The 15,880-nt window shown below is 39.9% G+C and overlaps 1 protein-coding gene across 5 annotated transcripts in view; it reads left to right on the top strand.

Moving 5' to 3' along the window:
• The first annotated feature begins 722 nt into the window (after positions 1 to 722).
• Positions 723 to 15,880, top strand: part of LOC128866637 (uncharacterized) — a 43,799-nt gene continuing 28,641 nt past the window's right edge. The window contains exons 1-3 of one of the 5 annotated variants that reach the window (XM_054107527.1): positions 723 to 941; positions 1,057 to 1,107; positions 2,192 to 2,263. The gene's annotated coding sequence lies outside the window, so the exon portion shown is untranslated. Of the gene's footprint in view, positions 1,108 to 1,244; positions 1,411 to 2,191; positions 2,264 to 8,927; positions 9,363 to 15,880 lie in introns of those variants that run through there. The other 4 variants (XM_054107528.1, XM_054107526.1, XM_054107529.1 and 1 more) reach the window with 4 other exon arrangements.

Raw genomic sequence — 15,880 nt, 5'->3', positions numbered from 1 at the left:
AGAACGGGTAGCCGCCAACCCGTTACCCGCTGTCCCCTCACTCGTCGATGTCCATATGAGGACGTTGTGTAATTGGGGAATTACCACTTTTAGTTGTTGTTTTAATATTATACTCACGTTAAGCAATTCCTTAATGACAATACACTTTTAATGACATAATTATGATTAAATATATAAATTACTTTTCATTTCACTTCAAGAGTCACAAGCTTCTTAAATGAAATCAAATTTAACCAGAGAAATTTAACAAATACCGCTGCCCTCGAGTTCAAATTTCTTTTGACATATAGTAGTTGCAGGGTGTTTCAGATGTTTTATATATGTAGTGTGTTTGCGATTTTTTTGCGAGGTAAATTTTAAAACGTTTCTTGTGCGCCTACTGATATCACTTCACCAATATTGTATTTAATTTACAATACTATGTTTATCAGTTAAATGATAAATGCATGCCTTGGTTTATAAACTTTATTGCCGATAAGAATTTAAGTAAAAAAAATGCGGAATATCATGTTTTTGTAGCATTTCTAAAGCGTTTCAAGCAGTGTGGCAATACCAGTGAGCACAGAAATCTAATATATAAACCATTTGCTTAAAGCATTCTTGTAGATGTCGCCTTTATCGCTTTTTCCATCATTGCTTTTCGCTACTCTTTCTTCCACTCCTCAACAGCCACTGTTCGCTTAATTTACGCTTTTCACATGTTCATCCACAACAAATGTCAACAGCGCTCAGCTGTCAACTTCCAAACGAAATCAATAATCGCCTTTCAAAGTTGTTAATTCGATTTCAGTAATTTTCTGATGCGAAAAAATAAATTTTCCAATTTGAAAGAACTCTTTTCCAACTAAATAAGTGGCCGGGTAGCGGGCGAAAATCGTGCGCACGCCGGGCGCCGTGTGAAACGTGAAATATTGTGGAGTTTTGTGCGGTGTTGTGTTTAAGTGAGGAAGAGTAAAAATTGTTTACATTTTTTTTTTGTTGTTCAGCTGCATTCAAAAGGATTTAACACAAATAGCTTGATTAGTAAATCGTATGCTTGTTGGCTTTAATTTTCAGATGTTTCATCGTTACAAGAATAACTCTTGAAATGCACATTTACAACAGCAGGTAGGAAAAATATTTGGCATTCACACAGTTGCTACAAATGCATACGAGGTGGTTGTATTGGCAGTGTGTAATGGGTATGAGGGCGCAGCAGCAGCACCAGTAGTTAATAGTTTTAATTAGCCTATACAAGGTACGCGCAACCGCCAGTCTAACCATTAATTACACAGCCTAGTGGTACCGACCATAAAAGTTACCTTGCATATTTTCACGCAGCTTGTCAAGTTACTGTGCGGACGGAGTTGGTCCGCAAAGGTGAGCTGTAGCCGTTCCCCATATTTTGGACCTGGTCGACAACAAGCGGTCGTGAGTGTATGCAACTAATACAATCTGCGCTAAGAATTAAAAGTTCCAATTTCATAAAGTAGGATCAGTGTAAGGCGGCGAGTAGTCCAGGTGGCGCCATAGTTGCTGTTATTTTCGTTCTGCCACTAGGCCACCTGCGTTCTTCATGGTTGGACTGCTTCATTTTCGTAAATATTTACAATGCCAGGGAGCGCCGCGGTAAAAGGAGGGGAGAATCTAAATACCACGGATAGCTAAGTAATACAGATATGGTTATGTGTGTGTGCTCCGAAATATGTCGAACAGTTCGCCAACCGCTAAAGCGAGCAGCTGCTGTTTGATTTCGTATGCGTATAGGTGATTGTGTGGCGAAATGGTCTCATCATGTACTAAATTTAAAATGTGTTCTTATTTTTGCACAACACCACACATCCCCGCCTCGTGCGACCCTACAGCGCTGCTTGCGCCCGAAATGGCACGTTGCGGCGTCGCACAGCCAGTCAGCTGTACGCTATGCTGTGCAGTGCAATAAGATGAGTGCAAAGTATGCTGCAAGCGGAACGATATCGTATTTACATACTTACGTACATATGTATATAATATGTGTGTGTGTTCGTATGAAATTTGTTGTTTTTTTAGTGTAGTTTGCTATTATTTTATTAATTTAGCTAAACATTACACGCCAACACCCCTTTAACCTCGTCTCGTCTCTGCTATATTGAATTTTACGCTCATTACTTGCCCCGATGTGTACATTTATGACTTTCATTAGCAATCGCTTTTGTTCTATTTATCTTTGCAGAATCATCATGTCTATCGGCATCAACGCATGATGTGCACACCGGCACCCAACTATTGTCTGAGTCTGAAATAAGTAAGTGTCACCTATGTATGTATGTGTATGTATGTCGCACAATCTGACGCATGACAAACGCAATACAATTCAAACGAACCCAACCAATACCCGAAAATCTAACAAACCCACATTTGACGTATCAATTGGCATAGCAGACGATCGCATAGTGAATTATTTTCTTAATATTTGACATAAATTTTAATAAATGGCGAAAAGCTGCTTCTGCTAAAGCTTGCATCGTGGCTTTTTATGGTTATAAGGAAATATATATTATTAAATATGGCAACTATGGTTAAATGCAGCTAAGGCTTTCATGGGGTGCAAACGATGAGCAGGGAAATCCAAAGATGGATTTACACCATTATAATTAGGCCAACGATACTGTTAAAACAACAAACAACAACAAAGCCAACGATAACGCCGATAACGTTTCCACGACAGTCGGTTCTACGTTACCGAAACGGCCCGGATTTATATCCGGCCAAGGACTGTCACTCCAGCAGCATTCCCCGTAAGTATGGGGAATGTTTATGCTGCTACAACAACAACAACATAACGCCGACGAGATCCAGGACAAAACGAACAGACACCTCCTGGACCAGCCAGTGTTTAGACAGCCATTAAACGACATTCACCGGCAGACCATCACCACCTTCTTAAGCTCCCGACCTTCGAATGCACGCATCGGAGTCCAACCACCACATACGGCAGATGAAGAGCTCCAGCTGCCTCGCGAGACCCTCGAAATTCTGGCCCAATTGCCTCCTGGCTACTGTAGCAGGTTAAACTCCTTCTTATCTAGAATTAACCCCGACAACCAAACATATGTCCAGCATGTGAAGGCACCCCGCACAACACTAACCACCAACGTTCCCACGACAGTCGGTTCTACGTAACCGAAACGACCAGGATTTATATCCGGCCAAAGACTGTCACTTCAGCAGCATTCCTCGTATATCCACGGGAAATGTTTATGCTGCTACAACAACAACAACACTAACCACCTTTTCACATGCCCCATCAAACCCACTCATCTAACACCCCTCTCCCTCTGGACCCAACCTGGCGAAACACCAAGTTTCCTCGGCCTACCTTTAGCTGAGTTAGATGAAGACGACCGGTGATATATACTATACTGACAGGGCTTGGGCTTGTATTACTGCTACAACAACAACAACAACAATCAACGATAACCGCTCTATCGACACTGCGGGTAGGTCTGACTAAGCTTCAGCGACCAGGCTGTGTATGAAGCATGGCGCCAATGCGAATCTGCCCAAGAGCTGCATTTGAGATGGTTCTCGAGTTAGCACCGCTTCATATAGTAGTTTTCAGCGGTCAGCCAAGCGTTCCTTATTTAACATGACTGGCAAAGAATTTGGCAAATGGTGCGTGATGCCATCCAGAATGTTGTCCTGGAACCGTTCAGGCTGTAGCCCCCACTTGCCCAACTCTGCTAAGATGTTGCCACAAATGTTATAAATTTGAGTACTGGCTCAGCGTTGAACTGACCATTAAGCCAAATTGCAGTACACCTGTCTTTGAAAAGAAACTCCAAGAGTGCACTGAGCCTTTCTCGCTTTTTCACTCCGGAGAATCTCAAGTTTCGTCCACTAAATCCACGGCGTCTGTCTCTTCCACCTAGACGAAGGAAGTCAAACTACAGTTAGAGGTAAAAAATGATAACTCATCTATACCGTCAGTAAACAATCCCAAAATTTTGGCAGTCACCTTGGATAGTTTGCTCTCCTTTTCTGTGCACACAATCGCAGCTGCTACGAAGGTCCAAAACTGCAAACAAGGTCCTCAAATCGCTGGTCGGCACCTGATTCCAAAACGCTCTTTTATGTAACTTGGTTGCAACAAAAATTATTAAATGGCATAGAAAATCGTATCAAAAAGTCTAAAAAATTGCTTACAAATTTAAATACTTCTTAATAAAAAAAATGTATTATAGCTAACAAAACTATTAAAAATATTAGTTAGTGTAAATTTTCCAAGATATTATTTTCTATTTTTTTGTCGAAATTCTATTGTTTTAATGTTACCACAAAAATTCTAATATGGCATAGCAACCCCGCTAAAACGCTTAAGCAAAAAAGACCAAGCACTCACACCATCCCACGCTTGACTGCCTGTCAAACTCACGCCAAGAGTGCTTGTCAAAAATTAAGAAGAAGAAGAGTGCTTTTACTAATATTTCTGTACAATGTACATGCCCCCGGTTACGACAGCCAATCAGCTGTTGCTTTCAAATTGGCTGAGAGCCGGTGAAAGATCTTATATTGATCACACCTTCGGAATCTTTTTTACCATGTACAGAAACGAAATTTACTAGGAGTGTACAATCGCACCAGGATCATACTTGTGACCACTTGTGAATACCTGGAAATGAGGCAGCTGGTACACTGGCTGTGGCCTCGCTACTAATAGGACTCCAGCTCTTCTTTGTCTACCATAAACATTGTATACATCCCCTCTCTCTATCCTTTCTACTGTAATATATCCGAGTGTAGTACAATGGCCTTCCTGACAGAGTGCTTGGACTTGTCCAACCCCCACAAATCTAATCTGATCTGATATAATCAAGAAATAGCTTAGCTAAAGAGCTAAGAGCTAAGCTAAGCCTACGCCAAACCGGCCGGCACCAAACCATGAGGATAAATATTTATTGGGGAGCACAATTAAAAAAAATTTAGACATCTGCATTAGCCGAGTACTCCAATACACCTTCTCGAATCCCCTGCCATATTGAAAAGAACGAGTAGACATCTTGACCTGGTACGATCAGAAGAAAGGCACATACATACACTCAGCATCACCCAGTTCCACTTTAGGTTTACTGAGGGAACTGGGTTTGGATGAGGCATTGTTATATGAAAGACTTTAAGGTCGAAGTGCAAACCTTCAATTATTCTGATTCTAATTCTATGGTTAATATTAGGTTGCTCAATAAGTGTTACGGTTTGATAAGAGAGGGCGTTGCAACTAGCCACAGTTTTTTTGTTATGCTGGTGCACTCTTCATATGAACGTAGGTGAAGTTTCATTTCAATCTGTTAATTCCTGCCTTGTTTACAAGCCATTTAGTGTCGGCGTGTCACAGTATTTTCTACAATGGACAAAACCCAAGTTTCGTGCAGTGATTGAATATTTATTTTTGGAAGGCTTAAAAGTAATAGAAATTTATGAACGAAGCCTGAAAGTAGATAAGAACTTTTCGCCATCAATTCTCTTTTCTTAGCTTCACAGCCCGTGGTGGACCATAGCTTCATCAACCATTTTTCTCCACTTTATTCTATCCATGGCTTCATCTCTCCAGTTGTGTACGTGCATTTCCTTAAGCTCAGATTCGACGTCATCTAACCACCTCCTTCACAGGTACCCTCTTTTTCGTTCGCCATAAATTAGTACAGTAGAAAACTGGGTTACTCAAAACGTGGTCGTACAAGCCTTGAAGACGATCCACGTCAAGAACGTCCAACAGGATGTGAACAACAACACACCAGAAATCGTAGAAAAAATACTGGAAATCATATTGGAAAATCCTCGAGTGACTGAAAGAGGTTTAGTAGAAGCCCTAGGCAGCTCATTGGGCAGTGTAAGCAATATTTTGACTTAAGTATTGGGTTTCAGAAAGCTGTGTGCACAAAGGGTGCCGCATTCGCTAACAATGGCACAAAAACTGTGACTTTCTCAGCAACATTAAGGCGATTTCGAAAGGACAAAGTGGGTATTGTGCGTCGATTCATCGCTATGGATGAGACTTGTGTCTATCACCATGATCCTAAATCAAAACAAAAAGCTAAAGAGTGGCGTGAGCCTGGTTTTTCGGCTCCGAAACGAGTTCGTATTCAGAAATCGTCCAAGAAGGTGTTAGCATCAGTTTTTTGGGATGCGAAGAAATTTTGTTTGTGGATTACTTGTAAACTGGTAAAAAAATAAATTCTGAATATTATTGAAACCTTTTAGACCAGCTGAAGGACCAAATTCGGGGGAAAAAAAAACACAGTTTGCGAAAGAAAAAAATTCTGCTTCATCAGGACAAAGCACCGCGTCACAATCGCATTTCCACAGTGGCTAAAATCCATGAATTAAAGTTCGAATCGTTGGAGCATCCACTGTATTCACTAGATATGGCGCTTAGCGAGTTCCATCTGTGACCACACCTAAAAAAATGCATGCGGGAAAAGCGTTTTTCATCAAATGATGAGGTCATTGGCGAGATATGGAAACGCATTTTGCAGCCCTTACAGATTCTCACTGCCGGGCTGAAATTCATAAATTGGAATCTGTATTGATGTTCAGGGAGTCTACAGGGGAGTCACTTTTTTGTCGGTATGTAAACGCTGAATAACTTCGGCATTTACCAACCGATCGACTTCACGCATACATGTTTTCGATACGTCAATTCAGTACAACATCAACCATGGATCGCTTTACACCGACACAACGCGCTGAAATAGTGACGCTAAACATCGAAAATAGTCGTTCTATTGTTCTAACTCAACGCGCATATCGCAAAAAGTATCGCCGCAAACAGGCACCTTCTGACAATACTATTCGTCGTTTGGTGTCGAATTTTTTTGAGCACGGGACGGTAGGAGATCGTCAACATGCCGTTCATCAACGACCAAGACGTACCAATGAACTTGTTGAAGAAGTGAGGCAGAGCGTTGCCCAGTAACCAACAGTGCCGTATCGTCGTCGCGCTCAGCATTTTGGCGTCAGTGAAACCACATTTTAAAGGATGATTTCATTGATTTGTTTCCGTATAAAGTGCAATTGACACACAAAGAATATTTTCCGACAGTCCATTCACGTCGCTTGGAATACGGCCAAACAATCGCTCGAATAGTTGACACTGAACCCGATTTTTGGAAGCAAATTTTAATGACTGACGAGGCACATTTTAATGAGTGAAAAAACAAAATTGCCGCATTTGGGGAACTGGGAATCTACACGAGATCCATGAAACGCCATTGCATGACCGGGAAGTAACTGTTTGGGTGGGTCGAAACCATCATTGGGCCATATTTAAACCGAGAAAACGAAACGGCCGATGAAAACCGATATCGATGGATGTTGGCTCATTATGTCTGCCCGCAAATGCGTGAGAAAAGTTTAGGCGGTTACTGGTTTCAGCAAGACGGTGCGCCATGCCACACTGCGAATGCAGCAATTGAGCTTCTGCATCGAAAATTCCCGGGACGTCTAGTGTCAGAAAGAAGCGACATCGACTGGCCCCCCAGATCCCCTGACTTAACCCCTGGACTTCTTTTTGTGGGGTTATCTGCAAAGTAAGGTTTACGCCAACAAACCGCAGACTATCGACCAGCTTAAGGCAAACATTCGAGCCGAAATCGACGCTATAAAACCCGAAATGCTTGACAAGGCGATGAAAAACTCAGAAAAAAATCGCAATTTGTGATTGTGAAGGCGACCACTTGATTGATACGAGTATTGTATTAAAAAAATAGTTTTAATAAGTTGTAAATAACCAAACGAAGTAAAAATACTTCACTTATACAAATCAGCCTTTTTTTCAAAGTTAATCAATGTTTTCATACCGACATAAATGATGGCGCACCCTGTATACTAGGGTGGGTCGATTTAAAAATCGCTCATTGATCTGTGAAAATTGTATTCTAGGGATCAAAATAAGAAACTTTGCCGAAGGAACCATACCTCTAAAACGAATTCTGATGTCCCCCAATTTGGCTCGAACGAAAAATCCCCCTTTGACCCATTTAGAGTGCTCCAATCGAGTCCAAATGTATGACCGACCCCCACTTACTTTAGACGGCCGATCCACCCATGCCAGTGGCACACCTCCTGGAACTCCCCTGGGGGGTTCCCCATACAATCATTTCAAAATATCACCATTTTTGGCCTTTACATGAGAAAAGAAACTAAAAAGTTCGACCCAAATTGGGGGACATCAGAATTCGTTTTAGACGAATGGTTCCTTCGGCGAAGTTTCTTATTTTGATCCCTAGAATATGATTTTCACAGAGCAATGGGCGATTTTTTTGCCTCCCCACAAATCGACCCGGCCTACTGTATACTGAATACAAAAGTGTATTTCAAACCATAAAACTGTGTTTTTTTTTCTTATCAAACCACAAAACTTATTGAACAACCTAGTAATGGGTATAACACATGTATAATACCTATTTCAGTTTTTTTTCTGTCTGGGAAACCGTCAAGTGATTGCTATCTGAAGTGCGGGATTTACATATCTTTATGCGGCCACAGACTGTAGACGCAACAGAATTCGCCAAATATCGCTCGAATAACTAGTTTTGTGTACATGTTTCACAAAATCGCACACTGTTTCCCATTCGTACGCTGCAATGCCACAGCTAATCTAATATTTTAGTGCTAATTCTCGCCTAAAGGTAGCGAAAACAGCAAGAAGCCAATCCCTATACCCATACATATGCACGTATGTATGTATGCACATAAATACAAACAAAAATGTGCAAGAGTACAAACACATACACACACACATTTGTACAAAATCGAACGTAAATATTGTTTAGAACAGAATAATCAGCTCGCCTGTACATTATCAAAGCGAAATAATTGAAGAAGAAATTAAATAAAATATGCTATGGCAAGTGGGAGAAGGTGTGAAGGTGTTGTTGTTAGCAAACGATTGTTTTATGGTTTTTCTAGAGCAACACACAATCACACAAACCTACTTGTTTATATACACCCAGTCGAACGGGTGGCGCTGTGCTGATATGAATCACTTGAAACGCATTGTGATCGAGTACGCGCAGAGGTGAATACGTGCCGATATCGACGCGGAAATCAACTAACGCGCTTAGATAGCCGCTAAGGATAATAGCGCCATAAACCGTTATCGGTGGAAGGCTTTAAAAACCGATCCAACGCGTAAACTGAATTTTGTAGATTTTTTTTTGAATGTAAATAAGTTTTTTTCGGTGTTAAGAAACTTGCAAGTGCATTAATGACACAAGAAGTTTATTGAAAGGTATCGGCAAATAGTTTATTGTTTAATTGAAGTTGAGTGAAGTGAGAAAACAAAACACGTAGTTTCCATATGTCAATGTGTATGAAAAGCTCTGAAATTCCACGCGCGCTCTGAGGTAAATACTGTGAGGGCAAGTACTTGTATATAACTTATAAAAAAAAAAAAAAAAGGCACAAAAAACAAAATCAAAAAAAATTCTAAACAAAGGTTAAATTTGCAAAGGTTTATTATTAAGCTCGCGCGCATGAGGCTTCCAAGTGCGGCTTATGCTGCCACTGCTTATTGATAAGAAACTAGAGGTGTTCAACTGAACGTCTAAATTTACAAAACTGTGAGAATTAAGCTTTTACGCAATTATGGTTAAACTCTGAAAATGAGCCCGGCAAACACTGTTTTCGTATTTTCACGGATGGCTCCAATACCGTGCACGGTTCCGGCTCTGGTGTCTCCAGCGTGGAATCCAGCGGGACAAAACTACACTTTGCTCTTGGAATGTACGCATCTGTGTTTCAAGCGGAGGTCTATGCTGTTCAAGAAGCAATGAACTTTGTTGTGGAAAACAGAGGTGGAGAGGCGGATCTGTACAGGGTTGCCAATTTTCGACGGACCCATCTCGCAACCCTGTATCTTTTAACAGAGACGTCAGATCGCCTAATGACATACCGCGTTGGAAGCGTCAGTCCAAGCAGATTTTTACGATGGAACAGTACACGCCACGCGAAGTGAAATTTACATTCAACAAAAGAAGTCAATTGTGAAAACTCAACGTGCGTATAAAAAATTAAATAATGTGAAAAGTGCGCCTTGTAAGCACACCATTAAACGTTTGTACGAAAGGTTTTCGACTGGTGATGCTCTTTCTAATCTTCCTCCTATTTGTGGCCTGCGTCTTGATGTTGTTTCGCAAATAGAGGGACCTACAGTTCCAAGCCGACCCCGAACGGCAAATATTTTTTATGAGGAGCTTTTTCATGGCAGAAATACACCCGGAGGTTTGCATTGCCTGCCGAGGGGCGACCGTAGTTAGAAAAATGTTTTTCTTAATTTTGGTGTTTTCACCGAGATTCGAACCTACATTCTTTTTTGATTCCGAATGGTACTCATGCACCAACCCTAGCAGAAATTGTTTGCTATGCATTTGCTGTACTCCTTGGACGGCAGCATAGCGGCCTCGTTGTGAAGGTGCTGCAGGGGGACATCAGAAGACATCCCGTGCAGTATTTTGTCAGGTCTGGAGGTTTGTCCACTGCGTATGACTGGTGCCAGACGGCCAGACGGGCGCTGCATAACTCATTGCTTATACGGCATTTTACTTGTATTCAAAAATTTGTGTTTTTAAATATTTTTTGTTTTATTTTAATTTTTTTTTTTATTTGTTATTTTTTATTATAATTTTTAAATTTTTTTTATTTATTTTTATTTTATTTTTATTTTTTTTTTTTTTATTTATTTATTTTTTTTTTATTTTTTATTTTTATTATAAATCCAGCGACCAGACGGGCGTTGCGTAATTCAGAACCGACCGGCCAAATGCTTAAAATGTGCTTTGCTTATGCATTTTACTTGTATTCAAAAATTTGTGTTTTTTAATATTTTTTTTTATTTTTTTTAATTTTTATTTATTTATTAAAATTTGTTTTTTTTGTAATTTTTATTCATTTTTATTATTTTTTTTATTTATTTATATTTTTTTATTTATTTTATTATTTTTGATTTATTTTTTTAATTTATTTTATATTTTTTTAATTTTTTAACATTTTTTAAAACATTTTTTTACATTTTTTTTTTAATTTTTTTCTTGCGTTTTTTAATTTGTTTATTTTTGTTTTATATTTGTATTGTTTCTTTTATTTTTTTTTTATTTAATATATTTATTTTTTTTTATTTTTATTTATTTATTTTTTCTTTTTGTTTTTATTATAAATCTCTGTCAGTGCGATACAGTTACCGCTCGTCTTCGTCTAACTCATCTAACGGCAAACTTTCTCTGTCTGCGGTTATTTCTATGGCTTTTTAATTAAACTATATATTTTTTTTTCATGTAATAAATAAATTTTATTAAAGTTCTACTAAGAAAAAAAAACAGATCATTGCACTTGTATTCGAAAATTTTGTTTTTAAATATTTTAATTTTTTTTTTTATTTATTTATTTTTGTATTTTTTGTAATTTTTATTACCATTTTTTTATTTATTTATATTATTGTATTTTTTTATATTTTTATATTTTTGTATTTACTTCATTATTTTTTATTTATTTTTTTTATTTATTGTTTTTATTTTTTTTATTTAGTTGTTTTTAATTTGTTTATTTTTTTATATTTTTATTTTTTTTAAATTATTTTTTTTTTATTTTTATTTATTGTTTTTACTTTTTTTACTTTTTTTTTATTTATTTTTATTTGTTTTTTTTTATTTTTATACATTTTTTTGTTTTTATTATAAATCCCGGTCAGTGCGTTGCAGTTACCGATCGTCTTCGTCCAAATCATCTAGCGGCGAAATTTCTTTGTCTGTGGTTATTTTTATCGCTTTTGAATTATACGAAAAAAATTTTTTTTCATGTTATCAATCAAGTTTTTGAAAGTTCTACTAAGACACAAAAAAGCAGATGATTCCATATTTAAATTCTCACCCTTACCTGTTCATCCCACGAACTTTTTGACCCACCCTCGGATGCCATTATATCTGTACATTAAGCGCACTCGATTTTGCCGATTATTTCAAACTTTTTGTTTTTTCATTTCTATATTTTTTGTACAATATTTTTAAGCTGGTTGCTTTTAATCTTCAGTAATCTCCGTTGCAACTTTCTAGCGAACGTTTTTGTGCAACAAATGAATCCTAATTCTTAATTACCCCATTCGAAAAGAGCTATTTTACGAAAATGATGTACCCAACATGCCCTTCCAGCGTTTTCGAGTCGCTCTACTTTTCCCGTCTAAATCCATCTAAATTCGTTACCTTCGTAATCCATAAAAACTTAAAATAATTGCACATAATTTTTCATTTACAAAATATCAACAAATAAAATATTGCAAAAATGCAAATTCTGTGAAACATTAAACACAGAAATTATTTACAATCGCTGTGCGCTACTCAAAGTGATGCATAACCATCACACCTCGCAGCCATCGCTGCCGAGCGTAGCCGTAAAAACATCGATGCATTGTTTATAGAACTGCGTCTGTCTGCGATGTTCGTGGCGCATTTCTCCATAAAATGCCAACCGCACGCTGCAACAGGTAGTATGTGGGATAAGATCAAGGGCAAACAATGCACAATTCTTTGCGCTGGCACAAAGGAGAACCCACACACACCACATCACTATATAGTGCACACACATACACACGTGTCCATATGCTGCTACATGCATGTAAACACATGAAATGTTTGCTCAATAGCTTTCTGCTTGCATTAGCAGGCTGTGGCACCACCCACATGGAAATACTGTTACTGAATTCACAATAAATGCGCTCGCATGAAGGCCCATTCAAGTTGTGGCCACACAAAGCTCGTTGCAATGCCGACAATACATTTATGTAATTTGTTTACCTGTTTATACGAAATGAGTTTACTGGAAAATGACTTTTATTGCCGTTGCCGTCGACCTTAAGCAATGGAATCTTGAAATCTTGAAATATGGAAATCTTGTGGAATTTGAGTTAAGAAACTCAAATGAAATATATTTTGAGCTCAAGGAAAGCAGTTGAATTATGAAAGCGTAATTTCATTGTATTTAGTTTATGGAGAGTGGAAGGCCGATTGTATAGAGATGTGAGTTTGGCGGGGAAATAAAATCCATAATTTTCTCGGTAGCTGGCTGTAGTGATCGATATCTCGTAAAGTAGCGATCAAGGAGTTTAAAGTTTATGCTCGTTGTCAAGGTGACATTGCACACTAGAAAAAATTCTTTTGCTGTTTTTTGTTTTTTTCCATTCAGTTGTGAGTTGTAGGGCGTTAACAATGGACAACAACAAAGAGAAAATTCGGTAAATTTTACATTGTTTTTTTGATAAATGGGGAAATGCAAGTCAAGCTGCCGAAATTTTGAATGATGTTTATGATGTCGATACTGTAAAAACTTCTTCTTTCTTCTTCCTTGGCATGACAATCCTGGGTGCACCACTGCTTCTGCGATACTATAAGAACTAATGTAAGAACTACTTGAGGCCCGTCATTAGATGCTCTGGTTGGTCTACCACCACTTGATGCTTTCATCCAAGGAGAGGCCTTGAAGGCCATCTGCAGGCTGAAACACAATGAGAATTGGTACGGCCCCTGTCCGGCATTGGAAAACAGAGAAGGCATGGACTTCGATCCAACGATTCTCTCCATGCCATCCAGAGTTGTGTTTGAAACGAGGTACAGTATGGTGCTCCCAGAGGCTCAATTGCGGTGAAACTCTGAAAATGAGCCCGGCAAACACTGTTTTCGCATTTTCACGGACGGCTCCAGGACCGAGCACGGCTCCGGCTCTGCGGTCTACGTGGAATCCAGTGGGACAAAACTACACTTTGCTTTTGGAATGCATGCATCTGTGTTTCATGCGGAGGCGTATGCAGCTCAAGAAGCGATGAACTTTGTTGTGGAGAACAGAGGTGGAGAGGCAGATCTGTATGTGTCTGCAGCGACAGCTAAGTTGCGCTTATGGCCTTAGACAGGACCCCAACCACATCAGGGATAGTCGAGGCCTGTAAATCCAGGATGAACTATGTCGGTAGACATAATAGGCTGATGCTAACATGGGTCCCGGGTTGCTAACGTGGGTATCGTGGATAACGAGACCTTTGACTCCTTAGCTAAGATGGGCTCTGGGCCAAAAAAGCCGTTCTGCCACTCCCTTCTGCAGCCATCAAAGCCACGGTTAGCAAATGGGTTACTACAACCCACAAGCGAGCTTGGCAGGCTGAGAGAGGCTGCAGATGTACTAAACTGATTTTACATGTCATGTCCGACCGACTGTCGCAAATCCTCCTTCTGTCATTAAGCAGAAGAGACTGCAGATAGCTGGTTGGACTGATGACGTACCACTTTCTGGAGGGCGAAGCACATGGAAGAGGTAGGCATCTCAGACAGAGCACTCTGCCCAGCACATGGAGAAGAGGATGAGACGGCGGACCACTTTCTGTGCGTCTGCCCCACCTTCGCTCGAATCAGGCTTGAGGTCTTTGGCACTGATGTGTTAAGAAGCGACCATCTTGGCTCCTTGGCACCAAAAGATCTACTCAGATTGCTTCGGAGGTGGGGTAGATTTAAAGAAAATTAAAAAAGGAACCCGAGGGCAGTACAATGGGCTTAATTGTGTCTGAGTGGTGTACTTGCTAGTTGTTCCGACAAAACAAAACAAAAAAGAAATGAAAGAACTAATTACGTGCAATTTTGGCTTCGTCGATTCCGTTCGTTCATTTTTGATGTTAAAGAAAATGTTGAAAATAAAATCACAGAAATAAACGAAGTTGACCTGCATTTTAGTAGTCGCAGTAGCATCGCATCACAATACGCCAAATCTTGGAAAAGACCCATGAAAGGAGAATCGACACACACCATCTTTTCGTCGACTTCAAAGCTGCATTCGACAGTACGGAAAGGAGTTACCTGTATGCCGCTATGTCTGAATTTGGTATCCCCGCAAAACTAATACGGCTATGTAAGATGACGTTGCTCAACACCAGCAGCGCCGTCAGAATTGGGAAGGACCTCTCCGAGCCGTTTGATACCAAACGAGGTTTCAGACAGGGTGACTCGCTGTCGTGTGACTTCTTTAACCTGATGTTGGAGAGCATCGTACGAGCCGCAGAACTTAATCGCTCAGGCACAATATTTTATAAGAGCGTACAATTGTTGGCGTATGCCGATGATATTGATATCATCAGCCTTAACAACCGCGCTGTTAGTTCTGCCTTCTCCAAACTGGATAAAGAGGCAAAGCGAATGGGTTTGGTGGTGAACGAGGACAAAACGAAGTACCTCCTGTCTTCAAACAAACAGTCGGCGCACTCGCGTATCGGCACCCACGTCACTGTTGACAGTTATAATTTTGAGGTCGTAAAAGACTTCGTGTATTTAGGAACCAGCATTAACACCGATAACAATGTCAGCCTTGAAATCCAACGTAGAATCTCGCTTGCCAACAAGTGCTACTTTGGACTAAGTAGGCAATTGAGCAGTAAAGTCCTCTCTCGACGAACAAAATTAACACTCTACAAGACTCTCATCATGCCCGTCCTAACGTATGGCGCAGAAGCTTGGACGATGACAACATCCGATGAAGCGACGCTTGGAGTGTTCGAGAGAAAGATTCTGCGTAAGATTTTTGGACCTTTGCACGTTGGCAACGGCGAATATCGCAGACGATGGAACGATGAGCTGTATGAGCTTTACGACGACATAGGCATAGCGCAGCGAATAAAGATCCAGCGGCTTCGTTGGCTGGGTCATGTCGTCCGAATGGATACAAACGCTCCGCCTTTGAAAGTATTCGATGCGGTACCAGCTGGTGGTAGCAGAGGAAGAGGAAGGCCTCCTCTGCGTTGGAAAGATCAGGTGGAGAAGGACTTGGCTTCACTTGGTGTGTCCAATTGGCGCCGGTTAGTACGAGAAAGAAACGACTGGCGCGCTTTGTTAATCTCGGC

The sequence above is a fragment of the Anastrepha ludens genome, chromosome 6 (genome assembly GCF_028408465.1).
Source record: "Anastrepha ludens isolate Willacy chromosome 6, idAnaLude1.1, whole genome shotgun sequence".
Classification (NCBI taxonomy): Eukaryota; Metazoa; Arthropoda; class Insecta; order Diptera; family Tephritidae; genus Anastrepha; species Anastrepha ludens.
Note: the sequence above shows the minus strand (reverse complement) of the source record. Positions and strands in the feature narration are given on the sequence as shown.